This window comes from Hipposideros armiger, unplaced genomic scaffold, assembly GCF_001890085.2.
Source record: "Hipposideros armiger isolate ML-2016 unplaced genomic scaffold, ASM189008v1 scaffold_489, whole genome shotgun sequence".
Lineage (NCBI taxonomy): Eukaryota > Metazoa > Chordata > Mammalia > Chiroptera > Hipposideridae > Hipposideros > Hipposideros armiger.
This window is the reverse complement of record NW_017731839.1, coordinates 235,609-253,019: the sequence shown is the minus strand read 5'-3', so window position 1 is coordinate 253,019 and position 17,411 is coordinate 235,609. Positions and strand designations below refer to the sequence as shown.

The following is a 17,411-nucleotide window of genomic DNA, read 5'->3' as shown; positions in this document are numbered from 1 at the left end:
GAAGCAAATTTTAAATTTTTAATTAATATTTAAACTTTTGCAATTAAGCCTACCTACTCCATTCTAAAATACATATATACGAGGTCTGACCACTAAGTTCGAGAACTCTTCCTAGGAAAAGTGCTACATACCTCATTGCTGAATATCACTGTAGTCACCTTTGAAGTACTCCCCTTGGGAAGCCATGCACCAATGCCAGTACCTAACCCACCCTTCAAAGCAATTTTGGAACTCTTTTTCTGGAATGGCCATCAGACCTGTCATCGTATTACCCTTGATGTCCTGAATGTCATCAAAATGTCTTCCTTTCAATGTTTCCTTTATCTTCAGGTAAAGAAAGAAGTCACTGGGGGCCAGATCAGGTGAGTAGGGAGGGTGTTCCAATACAGTTATTTGTTTACTGGCTAAAAACTCCCTCACAGACAGTGCTGGGTGAGATGGTACATTGTCGTGATGCAAGAACCATGAATTGCTGGCGAAAAGTTCAGGACATCTAACTTTTTCATGCAGTCTTTTCAGCACTTCCAAACAGTAAACTTGGTTAACTGTTTGTCTAGTTGGTACAAATTCATAATGAATAATTAATCCCTCTGATATCAAAAAAGGTTAGCAACATCATTGCAAGAAGTTCGCGAACTTAATTGTCTGACTTCATACATACATATATGCATGCATACATACATATATCCAAATTTACTCAAAACTGGGCAATGAAAATACATGATAAAACTATGTGATGTGCTGAGTGAATTTTAATATCATCCTGAAACTTAATTGTCTGTAATGTGTCTCTCTGTTTCATGGGAGAACCTGCCATTTGAGCATATGCGCTTATAAAATTCTCTTAATGAACTCCCTTCTATGGGGTTTAGTCACTAAAGCACTAAAATAAGATCTGAAATGACTGAACTATAAGGTATTTCACTCATAGCTTTCTCGTGGCATGGACTCTGAGTTACCTTACAGCAGGTTCCAGTGTCCCATGAATAAATTTGCTATAAACCTCACATATGGCATGCCCTTTACAAAAGCCAGACCAATATAGAGAGAACATAGGAAAGATGATCTAGTTTTGTTTGTTTGTTTGTTTTTTGTTTTATTTCTAGAAAGATATGCTATGTAGAAAGAGTTTTGATCCAGAGAAAAACGTCTGGATTTTACTGGCTCACTAAAATATAAACCATTTAGTGGCTTTTTTTTTTTAATCTAAGATTAAGCTTTTTTTCGTGTTTGCACATGTCAACCAAAACTAGCAGACTCATATAAGAAAAAAAGTGTTCGTACAAAAAAAGAAAATGTATACTGCAAAAGCCATGATCTCCCTTTTGCTGGAGTGTTATTTTGGGGGGGAGGGGGATTTATTCAGGTAGTTTATCAAATTTCTGAAATAACATGAAAGAGAATAGCGATGGCCTATCAACCCTAAAAATTCTCCTAAAATTTGTAAGGGATTCACTAAAGATAAGCAAATGCTGACAGCTGAACACTAGCAATTGCACAGAAACCCAGTCAGGTAAACACACATGTTAATGGAGATTTACTATTCTGTTACAGAATAGAAAAAATTAATTACTCTTTTAATTGACAAATTCTTTATTTCCTTTTACCAAGGTATAGATGGCCCCTAAAATAACCTCTATATGTATTAAATCTTGCAGGGCACAGCTATTTCCTCTGTGGTCTTCAGGGTCCTGCCACCCTTCACCTTCTACAAGGCAGCACATTGAAATCTTTCAAGGGGCCTTTTAGAAACGGGCCACCCTGTTTCTCTTCACAGGAGATACTAAAAGCCTATTTGTCAGGAGCAATAAGGTACCTGTCAAGGTCTGCTTGACAGGCCCAGAGGAGGCACACCTGCTCGATTTTTAACCCAAGGATTATTAGTAGTTTCTGTTGGCCATGATCTTTCCAACAATTTTGCAATGAACACATACACTTTAAACCTTGTCCTCAATAATCAATTTCAGCAGCAAGAAGATAACCATTTGACGGCAAGAGAGTTGTCAATGTGACACAAATTCCCAACATTTCATAATGGTATCTTACAGAGCCCCTGTCATTAGCTCAATACCACTGCAGGATTTATACAATTTGGGAGATAGGGGTGGTGTGTCCTTTACATGGATCTAGCTCTGTAGCTTCCTAAGACTTAAAGCAGTAGGTAAAGAGGGGCTGGCTGAGTGGTGCTTTGGTTAGGAGTTGGCTTGGGATGCCAGCTCTGAGCAGCAGGGCCCCGGTTCAGATCCCACATGAGGGCCAGTGACACTGCCCTCTACAGCTAAGATGGTGAACAACAGCTCGACGTGGAGTTGGGCTGCCATGAGTCACCGGCGACGGCGTAGGCTGCAGTGGGGCTGGCCAGCAGCGGGCGTGAGCTGCCGTGAGCTGCCGTGAGCCGCAGTGAGCAGCTGTCCAATGGCTGGCAAGCGACTGCCTCAGCCGGGAAGAGCACAATGATAATACCAACATGGGCCAGCGAAGCGACATCCTTCACAACTAGACTGAAGAACAAAAGGACAGCAAGTTGTCTGTTCCCCTTCCCCAATTCCCCAATAAAAATCTTTAAAAAAAAAAAAAAAGGCAGTAGGTAAAAAAAGCAGATGTTCTGAGCCATCTCCTCCTGCTTCCTCAGTCGCTGCCAACCAGCCCTGCACGTGCAGCCTCCCTTCCTGATATCACTATTCTGCTTACATTCACAACTTTATTCCTCCATCGCCCTGCTGCTTCCTTCATGAAATAAGATCTCCCAGAACGAAAACACACACAACCACCTGAGCTGGGTCATTACCCCTGAATAAAAGTTCTTAATACCTTTTGGCAGGAGGTCATGAACTCTTTGACAGCAGGCACTAGGTCTAATCGCCTTTCTATCTCTGGGGCCTGGCCCTAGAATATAGTATATTTTCAATACGTGCATATCAGTGATAGCTACAGTAATCACCAAGGTGGAGCACCAAACATTTCTTGAGCACTTGTTTTGCGCCAAAAACTCTGGTGAACATCTAATTTGCATCATCTTATTTAGTCTACACAACTTCAATGCAAAAGGGGGAGTATAATTAACCCCACTTTAAAAATGAAGAAACTGAGTTTTAAGATAGTTTGCTGAAGGGCCGGCCGAGTGGCACGATGTTTAAGAACTGGCTTGGGACGCCAGAGGGCCCCGTTTTGGATCTCACATATGAGGGCCAGTGACACTGCCCTCTACAGCTAAGATGCTGAACAACAGCTCGACCTGGAGCTGGGCTGCCATGAGTCGCCTACAGCCCCTGCTGCAGTGGGTTGCCATGGGCTACCATATGTAGCCAGCAGCCAGCGTGAGCGGCCAGCAGCCGCTGTGAGCGGCTGTCCAGAAGCCGGTGACTGATCTGCCTCGCCTGGGAAGAGCGCAATGATGGTGCCAACTTGGGCCAGTGAAGCAATGTACTCCACAACTAGACTGAAGAACAAAACGACAGCCACTTGTCTGTTCCCCTTCCCCCAATTCCCCAGCACTGTTCCCATCCCCCCAGTTCCCCAATTAAAAAAAAATCTTTAATAAAAAAAAAATAGTTTGCTGAAGATCACACACATCATGAGAGAAAAGAGTTTGAAATCCAGGTTGATCTGACTCCTAAGCCCACGATCTTTCGTCTTTCTGATAAATTTAATATGCCATCAATTACATTCACCCTTAGGTGAGCCAACAGGAATCCTACAGACAAAATGAGAAAAATCATCTACTCTTTGAAAATTTTTTGGCTATTGTGATTTCTATCACAAATAATTTTGGGTCCCAGAGAACGATGCTGCCAGCAGATAATGTTGTTGATGAGATCAGCTCTTATCTATTTTGGTGCCATGTAGGAGTGTACCAAGCAGCACACTTGCAATTTTACACTTTGTTCTTTTCCATGGTGAGCCCCATTTAACCAATGCTTGACAGAGGACTAACTGAACAAGACCCAGCCAAGGAACACAGAGCTGCAACTCGGTTCTAATTCACTCAACAATCATGAGGCCTTCCACATGGTGTTTATTCTGCTCCCATGTACCTCTCTTGCACAATCACCATCAGTTTCATTTCCAGTGGTTCTGCATGCTGAGCAGGAGATGAACAATTTCCAGACGCTAGCTTCAACCTGCAAATGGCCCCATCATTACTTCCCCACACAGTCTCTTGTGTTCCCAGGTGTTACGTAAACTTCAGTTACTAAGCTTTCTGGGCTAGGAGCTGCCTGTCTTCCTGGAACTATGTAAGCAAGAGGAGAAAATTGTAAACAATTAGCTTGCTTCTAAGATTTGGAGACGTGAAGCTTAACTGAGGTTTACTGGCAATTGGGTTTGTCTTTATTCCAAATCCTTCCAGCTCTGGCCCCCATTAAGTTTCTTTGCGTACACTCTCTTTTTTTCACATTTCCCAATACACTAAAATTTCTTTTCTGGGACTGACTCACAAATTACAAGGTGTAATCTAAAGGAAAACATTTATTTTGGAGTCTCATTAACAACTCAGAGGAGAGTGATAGTGTTTATTCCCAGCACGATGGAGTGAACTCCTGCAGACGTGAAAAAGGCCAAGCCCTCATCCTAATCCTTAAACAGACACACACACACACACACACACACACACACACACACACACACACAGCCAATATTCACAAGTGAAAGTACAGTACCACGGATAGGCAGAGGTAGCAAACATCAATCACTAAAGACAGTCTTTTTTTTTTAATTAGTTTCAGCTGTACAACACAGTGCACTAGTTATACTTTTAACCCCTCAAAGTGACAACCCCCTCCCCTAATCTGCCACCCCACTCCCCCCACATCATACATATCTATTACAATTCCCTTAACTCCACTCCCACACTATACTCCACATCCTGTGACTATATATTCAATTATAGTTGACATACAATATTATACAACATCAGCTTCAGGTGTACAGTGCAGTGATCAAGCCTCCACACCATCCATGAAGCAGTCTCCCTAACAAGACATGTGACCATCTGATACCCTACAAAATATTTACATTATTAATTATATTCCCCGAACTGCCTTTCATATCCCTGTGGTAATATTGTAGTTACCTATTTATACTGTCTAATCCCTTCCCCTTCTCCCTCATCCTCACCCCCTCCCAACTAGCAACCATCAGTTTTTCCCCTATATCTCTGAGACCATTCCTGTTTACTTTGCTCATTCATTCAGTTTTTTAGATTCCACATATAAGTGAGATCATATGGTATTTGTCTTTCTCTGATTGACTTATTTCACTTAACATAATAGTCTCTAGCCCATCTATATCGTTGCAAATGGTACAATTTCATTCTTCTTTATAGCAGAGTAATACTCCATTGTATAAATATACCACTGTTTCTTTTTTTTTTTAAGATTTTTTTTTTAATTGGGGAATAGAGGGGATGGGAACAGTGCTGGGAGATTGGGGAAGGGGAACAGACAAATTGCTGTCGTTTTGTTCTTCAGTCTAGTTGTGGAGGACGTTGCTTCACTGGCCCAAGTTGGCACCATCATTGCGCTCTTCTCTGGCGAGGCAGATCAGTCGCCGACTTCTGGACGGCCGCTCACTGCGGCTGCTGGCCGCTCACACTGGCTGCTGGCTACACACGGTAGCCCATGGCAACCCACTGCCACATGGGCTGCAGCCTACGCCGTCACTGGCGACTCACGGCAGCCCAGCTCCAAGTTGAGCTGTTGTTCAGCATCTTAGCTGTGGAGGGCAGTGTTCACTGGCCCTCATATGTGGGATCCGAACCGGGGCCCTCTGGCATCCCAAGCGAGTTCTTAACCATCGCACCACTCAGCCGGCCCACCACTGTTTCTTAATCCAGTCATCTACTGATGGGCATTCAGTTGTTTCCAAGTCTTGGCTATTGTAAATAGTGCTGCAATAAACATAGGGGTGCATATATTTTTTCAAATTAGCATCTTGGGTTTCTCTGGATAGATACCCAAGAGTGGAATTGCTGGGTTATATGGTAGTTCCATTTCCAGTGTTTTGAGATACCTCCATACTGATTTCCATAATGGCTGCACCAATCTGCAATCCCACCAACAGTGCACCAGGGTTCCCTTTTCCCCACAACCTCGCAAGCATTTGTTGTTTGTTGATTTATTGATGATAGCCATTCTGACCGGGGTAAGGTGGTATCTCACTGTTTTTATTTGCATTTCTCTAATGACTAGTGAGGGTGAAATTTTTTCATATGCCTGTTGGCCATCTGTATGGTCCTCTTTAAGAAAGGTCTCTTCATAGCCTCTGCCCATTTTTTAATTGGGTTGTTTGTTTTTTTGGTGTTGAGTTGAATGTTTTATAAATTTTGGATATTAACACCTTATCAGATGTATTGTTGGCAAATACCTTCTCCAATTCAGTAGGCTGCCTTTTTGTTTTATTGATGATTTCCTTTGCTGTGAAAAAACTTTTAAGTTTGATATAATCCCATATCTTTATTTTTTCTTTTATTTCCCTTGCCTGAGGGGATATATCAGTAAAAATATTACTGAGGGTAATATCTGCAAATTTACTCCCTATGTTTTCTTCTAGGAGTTTTATAGTTTCAGGTCTTACATTTAAGTCTTTAATCCATTTTGAATTTGTTCTTGTATATAGTGTAAGTAGGTGGTCTGTTTTCATTTTTTTGCACATCACTCCAATTTTCCTAGCACCATTTATTAAATAGACTATCTTTACTCCAATGTAAATTCTTGTTTCCATTGTCATAGATTAAATGACCATATATGGGTGGGTTTATTTCTGGGCTCTCTATTCTTTTCCATTGGCCTATGTGTCTGTTTTTATGCCAGTACCATACTGTTTTGATCACTATAGGCTTGTAGTATAGTTTGATATTGGGTAGCGTGATATCTCCCATTTTGTTCTTATTTCTCAAGATTGCCATGGCTATTCGGGGTCTTTTATGGTTCCATATAAATTTTAGGATTATTTGTTCTATTTCTGAGAAAAATGTCCTTGGTAGATTGATAGGAATTGCATCAAATCTAAATATCGCCTTAGGTAGTATTGACATTTTAACTATACTAATTCTTCCTATCCATGAACATGGTATGTATTTCCATTTATTTATATCTTCTTTGATTTCTCTCTTCAGTGTCTTATAATTTTCTGAGTACAGGTCTTTTACTTCTTTGGTTAAATTTATTCCTAGATATTTTATTGTTTTTTAAGCAATTGTAAAAGGGATTGATTTCCTGATTTCCTCTTCTGATAGTTTATTATTGGTGTATACAAATGCAACTGATTTTTGAATATTAATTTTGTATCCTGCTACCTTACCAAATGCATTTATCAGTTCTAACAGTTTTCTGGTGGAGTCTTTGGGATTGTCTACATATAGTGTTGGGAGCCGGCTGCGCCTCAGTGTCTGCCATGGCCAAGCGCACTGCTATTGTGACAAATTCTGAAGCTCTGACTGAGAAACAGATACCGCTTTATATCTTAAAAGATTTAAATTCCCCTTTGGATGCCCCCAGTAGGACGAAGATCTTACACCCCTTTTGATAGATATATCACAATAATTCTATTTTATACACTAAAGGCAATTTTAGTCACACTACTAGTCTCTTAGTAAAGGTCAAAGTACACACCCTGTAAATCTTAAGATCCTGCTTAGCTAATAGTGCTTAGGATAATTGTTGAGTAGACATAGTCACTATAGGTAAAAGGATTAGCCTTAGTCTCATAGTCATTATAGGTAAAAAGGATTAAAACACAGTTAAGATAAGTTGATCTTTTAGCATAAGAAAAAGTCAAGCTGTACCCTGGAGCATAAGAATTAAGAGAAAGTAAAACCCTGATCTAAACTATGTAAAAGAACGTTTTACTGATGAGATAATGGTCAACTATAAAAAGGGGCATGCTGTAAGATAAAGTGAGACACTTCTTTCTGAAAGCGCTCCTGTGTCTCCATGCATCTTTCTTCTTCTTTTTCCTCGCTGATGCCATCTCCACCTGAGGGAACCCCTGGACCCCGCAGGAGCTGTTCTCCCGCAATATAGTATCATGTCATCTGCATATAATGACAATTTTACTTCCTCCTTTCCAATTTGGATGCCTTTTATTTCATTTCTTGTCTGATTGCAGTGGCTAGAACTTCCAGAACTATGTTGAATAGAAGTAGGGAAAGGGAGCAGCCGTGTCTTGTTTCTGATCTCAAGGGGAAAGTAAAGACAGTCTCTTACTCTTCTCTACAAACACCAAGTTGGAAGCTCTTTTTGGTTAGTGATTTACTGGAACCATACATAATTGTTTACCCAAGATGCCAGTTTTTAAGATACTGCCTCTCAGTACCAAAACCCAGCCCTTTCTGCTCTGCTCCATGATAATGGGACTGGAGCCCTGCAAACCCCATTTCTCCTTTGTCAGGTAGCTCTATAGTCGGCTCTACCAATAGGGGGAATCAGAAGGAAACTACAAGGTGGAAGGCAGGGGAAGCAACACTCTCCTTCCTGTTTGCTTCTAGTTCCTGTTAGCCTCACCCCAGTGGTGGCACTTCATCCTGGAAGTGAGAGCTGGCTCCAATCTCCTGCTTCCTTCTGTCCCATTCAGAACCAGCCTTATCACCTCCAGCCCCAGGATGTTTCCCCTGAGCTGCTGATGTATCTGGAGCTGAGGTACCCTCAGAAGTCTGAGTCCCAACTCTGTGAGACGCTCCTCTGAGCCCCAGGTTCCTATCCACCTCGCTTCTTCCCTCTGTTCCCCAGCCCTGTGGGTAGTAGCTGCTTCATGCAATTCTTACTTCTGTGTTACCTCAACACTCCCATCTTGCCTTTTCTGAAATGTGTTTAACCAATTCCATATGTTCAAAGAATATTCTTTGTTGAAAGCCCTACTGTAGTTTCTATTTTTCTGACTGGCCCCAATGGGTACTCCCTGATTAACCATACCCTGTTCCCTGCCTGATCCCTGAGCAAAATCCTAATAATTTTGCTTCTGCAAAACTTGTCTTCTAACTGCCATATCTTCTGATTCTCTCACTGTAATAGCTGGATGGCAATTAACGTTAATGGCTGGGGTGGAGGAGAGGGTAAGGCATCAAGGATCTTTTACTCCAAGAAGCAAAAGCAGCATCCAAGCATAAACTCTTAGTTGGCCTCCTTTTGGAATGCAGAATGGGGGATCAAATAAGGGTGAACCTCTCTGTCAGCCTGCTCTAAAGTAGAAACAGTAAAGGAGACTTCTTGCTAAAATACTTGGAAAAGGGGCTCAGACACTAGTGAGCTACACTTACATTTTAATAATTCCAGAAATTCAGAATGGCTTAATAAATAGGCAGGTTACAGGCACTACCACTGATCATTAAAAGGGTACCAGGAAGAAACTACTGCTCAATATTACCCCTTAGCCCTCCCATTCTTGTTCACAGTCAATGAAATCCCACCTTTTAAGATTCGCTTTCTTCGCTCACCTCTAGCCTTCTCCCAGGTCCTCTTCTAGAATTGCAGTGAGGAGAGCGAGTGATTTTCAGTCTTTACCATTTCCCTAAGAATTGGCCTGTCACCCACTTTTACTCAGGATGGCTAGCTGAGATAAAAGCTTTGAGAAACAAGGACTAGTTCATGAAAAGACATGGGGAAGGGTAATTCTGGAACACTCCGTAGGGCAAAAACACACGTTTCACCAGACATGCTTGAGTGCAAATCTTGGATCTTCTACTTTCTAGCCCAAGCCTCCGTTTCCTCACCTGCAAAATAGGAGTGATAATAACCTTGCAAGACCATTATAAGGATGAGATCTAACATTTGGAACGTCCTTGGTATAATGTCCTGGCACAGGGTCACTTGGCCATGGAAGTTTTTTATTGAACCTGGTTTGAGGGGGGTCCTATTAGTTCTCTCAGACTCTAGCAAGCTCCCAGCTTTTCTTTCATTTTTTGAAGCAGACCCAAAGTTCCCACCTCGGCTTTTCATTTCTTCTCAAGGCCTCCACTACTCATCCTGCTTCTTGGTGCTCCTCTCCCCCTTCTCCAAAATTGGCTGTAAAGGGAAGCATTCACCCCAGCTCTTTTGCTTTCTTGTAATCCCCCAAAATCATCATATGGGATTAGTTTTCCTTTTAGAGGTTTACTATTTTAGCATGACAGGAAAAGAGAGATGGGAAGAAACAGAATTAACAGGATGGGGAAGGCTCAAACACCACAGAGTCTCTGCTGTGCTGGTTTCTAGTTTCTGATTCATCTGAAAAAGTGACACTGGGCTTCCGTCCTAACATATTTGTGGGTGAAGGACAGGACTGCTGCCACCTTCCCTCCCCCAGGGCTAAGAGCAACTACATCTCCTTGACCTTCAGAAGGCAGGTTGCAGAAGGCCCTGTGCCTAGGTGGCAAAAACACCATTCACTAGGCCTCTGCCCTGCTGGGTGCAAAACCCCTTGGGCTGTTACCTCACTGAGGGGCCATCTGTGTGGATCTAGGTAGCCTGAAGAAGAGGAATTTGGATTTGGCAGAAAGAGAGTAAGAGTGTGATAGACAAAGGAGGAAGAGACCCTCAAAAGATCCACTTGGACTAGTTTCCAGCACCACTCAGGGCTGCCACCTGCAAAAGGTTTCATCACTCCCTCCCCTCCCTGCCTTCTCATAATTTATGAATAATTATATATTTGTTATAAATTGCATAATTTTTAATAAACACAATAGCAAGGCCCAACACTCACGATGTTCCAGGCACTGCTCTAAATGCTTGTGTGCCTTAATTCCCATAACAATGCCATAAGGTAGCTACTATTACCCATTTTATAGTGGAAGGAATTTAGGCCCCAATAAGGTAAGTCACTTGCCTATGACCCCACCCCAAGTAAGGGGCAGAGCTAGGATTTGAACCCAGGTCGGTCTGATTCCAAAGCTCACATTCTTTTCCATTATAGGATGCTTTTCCAATAAATTTTTCCCAAAAAAAGGCCCTTTCTAATCCTTGGCAGGCTCTCCTAGAACTTTTCTCATTCAGTGAGAAAAGGGTGAGTGCTCCCAAACAAATTCCCAGCTTTCTTCTTCTCACTCTAACTGGAGTATTACTTCAATAGATATGCCTAAATTTTAAATGTAGCGCTTGGATCTCATGAATGAAATAGGATATGTAAGAACCCATATACTTTGGAACAGAAATCAAAACTGGCCTGGGGAGATGCAAGCAGAGGGCAAGCAAAGGCCAGATAATTGCCTCAAGTCCTCTCAGTCCTTATTTGATGCCTGGTGGACTCAGACCTCCAGGCTGGTCCCCTTCTCCTCAAAGTGGAGGGGATTTCTGGGAATCTATGTGTTCCCTTAGAAAGAGAACCAGTACTGGGAAGATGGAAGGAAGGAGGCTGGAATTTTTTTTTCTTGTCATTTTTGTTTTCTTTTTGTCCTTTCCCCACACACGTGTTTTGATTTGTTCGTTGTCTTTGGGGTCTTGTTTTTAATGGACAATGATGTCATTGGGCTTTAATTCCCTTCAAAACTGGGTCATCTCTGAGCAAGTGATTAAGAGCTTTCTTAAACTCCTCACAATCCCTAACCTAGGGAAAGAAAAACGTTTTTTCCATATGAATTGGTGTGTTATCTTTCCCTCTCCCTTAATCCATGTCAAAATCACACTGGGGAGAAGTTTCAAAGAGGCTGGGCCACAGTGACCCTGGCCGCCAGGCCCATGTCCCCCCAGCACCACTTCCACCTGCCTGTTTTCCCTTCTACTGGCACCCAAGCGACACAGGCCACGAGCTACAGCTGGGAAGGAAACTTGCCAGCTACTTGCATGGAAATAAGTGGCCCTGCTGAGACCATTTCGGTACCTCAGCCAAGTCAAAAACAATGCTCCCTTCCTGGCCTCGTCTTGCCTAATGTCCCTCCCTCCTAGTTGGCTGCTTGGGCAGGTCATCTCTCAGCTCACTGTTTACCCAACTCCACTTCAAACAGAAAATGCCCATTACTGGCGGACTAATAAAATTTCATCTGCTTTGCCAAGCCCCAAGACAGAAGGAATTTTGGTAAAATTTGCCCAATAGCAATAATCTAAAGAAAAAACAACAACACTTTTTTAACATTCTGAATTTTTCTCACGCTTTCTGTAGTCTATTGATTTAATATTACTAACACTTCTCTACTGGATTCCAGGAATACTTATTGAGCAACTACTACAAATTGGGTACCATGCTAGACACTAAGAGGGCACCAGTGAACAACGCACAGACCCTGCTCTTAGTGGAGAAAGCAACTCCAAGTGGAAAAAACCCAGATGGTTAAACAGGCTTCACCATGTATAGCTTGCCTGTCATCGGTAACAGAGTCACCAGGTATTTTCCACTAAAATACTAAAACATTCCGACGGTAAGACATTAATCTCAGCTTATAAGCCATATCCAGTCGGCCCTGGTCTTGGCAGTTGATTTCCTTGCATGTACAGAATCTGAGCACAGCTGATAATAACGTCTATTAAGACATTCATGGCAGAGTGTTTTCTTTCTCCTAACAGGCAAGCGTGGAAGAGTTTCCATGATCCATTACACACACTGACAGTTTTTCTGATCCAAAACAGCTGTGGCCCTGAAAAGACTGGGGGCTATGTTTTGATTCTGCTTGGTGCCAATTAAGAGCCTCGCCTTTGTGATGCCAATGTTGGCGCCTTCTTCTGTGTCCCTCATTGGCACCTTCTCACATGCCCTTTTTCTGTTTGTTTATGTACATCCTCCTGACAACAGAAGGGGCCTGAAGGCATAAACCAAATCCAAATGGTGTGCAGAAGCAAATCTAAGCGTAGAGGCTCCCCAGCCCCTGGGCCTCACTAAAAAGTGAGCGTCCCAAAGTGCTTTCAGACTTGTCCTGTTTCCTTCATGCACAGATAGTTAACGGGATTTTTTTTGAAGGAGGGGGGGGGTCTCAACAACTGGCAAGGCACTCAGCAGAATATAGCAAAGTCATGGCCCTAACCACTTGGGGAACATGCCGATGTATAGCCAAAAACCAGTACGTGAATTTCTCCAAGCTCTAAGTGAGAGAAAGAGAGCACTGTGGTTTGAGGAGATAAATGATAATTTACCCTCTCCCATTTAATGAGGTCAATATGCAGCAGTGCACACAAATTATGTTGGAAATGACATAGTAGACTAAAAAGGGGGGGGAAGGACCTAATATTTGTATAAAACTTTCCAATATGCCCTCACTTGCATTATTTTAATTCTCATAGCCACCACGCTCAGTGGGCCTTTTTATCATATCCATTGATACAGAGGAGAAAACCAAGTGTCAGAAATAGTATGTAACTTGCCTGATCATCCACGACGAACAAGCGACAGTATTTGGGCATGACCTGCACAGCCTTCCATGGTACCGGGCTGCCCTGGAGAGCACAGACATTGCACAGGAGCCTGAAGGAGGGCTCTTGTGCCCTGAGCGACACATGGAAGACCCTGTCAGGTTGAGAGGATGGCCAATGAAAAGTTAAGTGAAGTAACAAAGGGAGAATTTACTTGACCCAAACAGAATAGGGCAAGGAAAAGGGCAAGAAAAGAATGTAGCAAAAAGAAGAGTAAGTAGAGTGATAAAAAAAAAAATCTAGTAATATTCAGGATTTGGTTGCACTTATGACTGAGTCTCTCACTATTTTGTCCTCTTGTCCTCTCCTTCTCCCCCGTCTCTTCTCCCTTTCCTCTCCTTGTAAGCTGCCCCCTGATCTCTCCAGCACCATATACTCACAAACAGGGCATATAATAAGTGTAGCCAGATGTTAAATGCAACTCTTCCTCTCTTCCTGTTGGCTCAGACTTTTGCAAGAGTCTCCCAAAGAAACAAAACCATAGTTCTAAGAGGGAGTGGGGTTTAGCCCCTAAACCCACCTCCAGCCCATATAAGAAGTTCAAGTTGAGTAATCAGGAGAGAGGAATTCTTTGGAGAGACTTATTAGGGCAGCATAGGTTTCCCACCCCCATCCAGCCCCTATGGAAGAAGCTGGAAGGGGACCATCTGAGAGCTTGGCCTGTATTCTCTGGAGTTTGAAGGGACAGACATAGCCTATGACTTACATTTGCCCCTGCTAGGATCTATTTCAAGCATACATTAGGTGTCCAATAAATATTTGCTGAATGATTGAATAGAAGAAAGAATGAGTGAGCGAATAAATTAATTAGTACCTGAAAAGTGTGAAAGTAAGAAGCTGGGACTAAAACTAGCTACATAATGATTACAGACCACAAATCTGCACACACTTCCACAAAAGTTTATGGAATGAATGAACACAGGGTGGAAACCAAGACTATGTTGCTTAAACATGCTTTCATCATATTAGACATTTTGGCAGAAAAGCGCACAGAGGCCCAGGAGTTCTCCATATCTTCCTTAAATAGCTCTGGCCTCACGTTAATCCCTAAGAAGACCAGAGAAAATGCAGGAAACATTCCAGATGAAAAAAATCTCTGGAGTTAAAAGTGGTTATCTCTGGTTGGTAAAAGATTCTGGTTGCTGAGTCTTCATTTATTTGCCTCCATTCTCATGTCATTCTTCCCTCTACTTAAACTTTAGTCCATCCTTGCTACATAGCAACACTTGTCAGTAGAAGGGAAAGGAGACAGTCTCACTCCCCTCCCATATCAGCACACTGAGAACTTCCTGCAGCATCGCAGCCCAGAGACCCAGATAAAGTGACCCCACTGCTGTTCCAGCAACAAGCATTTAACAACAAGGCTTTGTTTACTCAAGGTGAAAATCCTCCATTTTAATAAAGTAGTGAAGCTGCATATATAATCTATCCTAATACCCTAGGACAAGTTCCTGAATTACAGCCCCTGTATTTGAGCTCCACTAGTCCCCATAATAAACAGTGTGCTTCCATAAACACATTTAACACAGCTACTGCAATAAGGGAGAAGTGTGGCTGTCCATACAAACACACACATTTGAAAGACTGAACCCACGTGAGAATCATCTTGGTGCGCGTTTGCACTTGGACTTTAAATGTCCTTCGCCAGGATGGATTCACTAGTCCTTTCGATGCTCCCTTGAAGGAGGAAGATCAAACCAGGCTCCAACAATGACCCAAACCGAATCCCATCATACTTCCAATATCCAAGTGATCAAATGAAAGCAGCCAGGGTAAATAGCCCAGCCTCTGTGATTTTCAAGATCTATTTATCCGGCCCTACTTGGAATAGGGAGGGATTCCAAGGCAAGGAAATTCCAGAAGGCCCCATATGAGGAGCCAAGCCTTTGATATAACTTTCTGTCGCTCCTTGTTTCCCAATGCAAATCTCTCATTACCCCATCCACATAACTTTCAAAACCACAGTTTCCTCTGTATCTTGCACTAACAAAATCTGTGCACTTGTACTGGGATAAGCAGTGCACTAAGTACCTGCCCCTGCTCCCCTATCATTAGGAGGGAAGGAGGCCCGAGCCTGTCAATAGCTCAGTTCAGCTTGCTCCTGAATGGAGAGGAACGGATCAAAGGGCCAGCAATATTCATTTAGGAGGAAAAGAATTAAGTATGGAGAACTTGGCTAAATGACGTCTGAAGAAGGAAATAAATACCCACGAGCATTTGAAAGGTGTAACCAAACACCACAAAGAGGGACTGTTTGTTTTTTTTTAAGATGGTTCATGTGGCTATAACTGGGAGAGTCTGAAGGAAAGCAAAGGAAAATCTAAAGTCTCAAGAAAATTCTACCTCCAGCAAGGGCTATTATACAGAGAGGGAATTGGCATTTATACAACCCCTAGACTGAAATTTCTATTCTCTAGAATTCATCTGTTTCCATTTCCAACACATTTTTCAGATGGGTTTGTTTGGAATTAGACCTATATGTTGGAGTGTTGCTTCTTGTGTCTATATTTTCTGTGTATTTTTCACGTGGACTCTGTTGCCTCTTGCACCTTTGCTGTCTTTGTATTCCTTGCATGTACTCCCTATGGTATAATTTGGAAACGGCCTGGTCTCGTGGCGCTACAGGCCAGCAGATGTGAATGAATAAGCTCAATAATGGTGATTTTAGGAATAAAATGCCAAACAAAGAATCCCTCCCTATTAGTGACTTTAACACTCAAACAGATCTGAAATTCTGAAACAGGCCTAAGTATGTCTCTGTCTTCTCCACGCTCTCTGGAGGGGAGATGGGTGAAGTCGCCAAATACAGCCAGAAAATATATCCTAACAGTTTTCTCCTGAGATACACTATATGGCAAGTCCTTCTGGAATTTCTAGATGGAAAGAAACATGTAGAGTGAGAACAGCTTTTCTGAGAGTCTTTCAACACATTTATTCCCAGATGGGTTCAGTGCAAAAGTGAAAATTATTTTTTTAAGGAGCAAAGAAATTTCAACAAAGGTTTGGTTTGAGTTTAAGCTAGAGAGTGAGGCCTCTCCATCACCTGGGTGGTTTATGAGGGGCTGGCTCTAAGTTTCAGTGACAAGCTCTTATTTGGTTGATGTTGTACAGCAGAGGGGGTACTGAACTACAAGTCTGTAGAGATCAAATTCCTCTCTCATTATTTAAATACCTGGATGACCTTGGATAAGTCAACTTTCTTTTCGAGTCCAGTTTCCTTACTTTGAAAACAGGGAACTGAACTAATTTGGTGGGGTCTTGTTTTAACATTTTTTCCTTAGCCAGCAGAATCCCATTTAAAATATAATATTACACAGAAGTCCAATAATAAAAACTGGATCAAAATCCTTTTAGTTAAAGCAACACTGAGTGGTCCAGAGCTTGACCACCCACCTCCCCACTATAGGTCATTACTCTCAGTTCCCCCTCAGAAACTCCTGAGGCATCTCCATGGGACACCATCCCTCCCCAAGAAGAATATTGGGAAGTCACAGGATTCCATGCTCCCTCAGATCTTATCCAACTCGAGTTTCCTATGGATTCACAGTCAGCAAGCAAAGAAGCAAGCTAGGCAGTAGTGATGCAGCTAACCCTAAATACCTTGCTGATGAACAGATTAAAATGACAAGGAATTGGAGGTCCAAAGTCTTCTTTATGGTTCATCATCTAAAGAAAACAAACCCAGAAGAGATAGGTGTAAGAACAAAAACAAAAAAGTTGACATCCAATATCTCTCTCTCTCTCCCTCTCACTGTCTTTCTCTCTCTCCCTCTCTCCCTCACTCCCTCCTTTCTTCCTCTCTCTCACACTCCTCAGACCAAGGCCCAGTCAGGGCCCAAAGGCCAAGGCAGTTGCCTGAAGCCATGACTTATAGGATATAACCCAGGGAAATGCATGTACAGGAACTGGGGCCAGGTAAGCTAGGACTCGGGGGTGGGTCGGGGCCAGGCGGCAAAAGAAGGCTCTACTCAAGTACAGAGGACAAACCAGGAGGGAGTTCAGGTGCTCCCTGGGGTTTGGGAGCCTTTAGCCTCTGGTGTGAACATGTTAGGAAGAGGAGGATTCTTGGGCAATCCAAACCAGAGAAATCCGAAGGCTTCCTCA

At 42.6% G+C, this 17,411-nt stretch overlaps 1 long non-coding RNA gene across 1 annotated transcript in view; it reads right to left on the bottom strand.

The window, feature by feature from the left end:
- Positions 1-16,964, bottom strand: part of LOC109395863 (uncharacterized) — a 97,364-nt gene extending 80,400 nt beyond the window's left edge. Inside the window, exon 1 of the long non-coding RNA XR_002126739.1 lies at positions 16,908-16,964. This is a non-coding gene — a long non-coding RNA (uncharacterized LOC109395863). The remainder of the gene's footprint in view (positions 1-16,907) is intronic.
- Between the last annotated feature and the right edge of the window lie 447 nt (positions 16,965-17,411).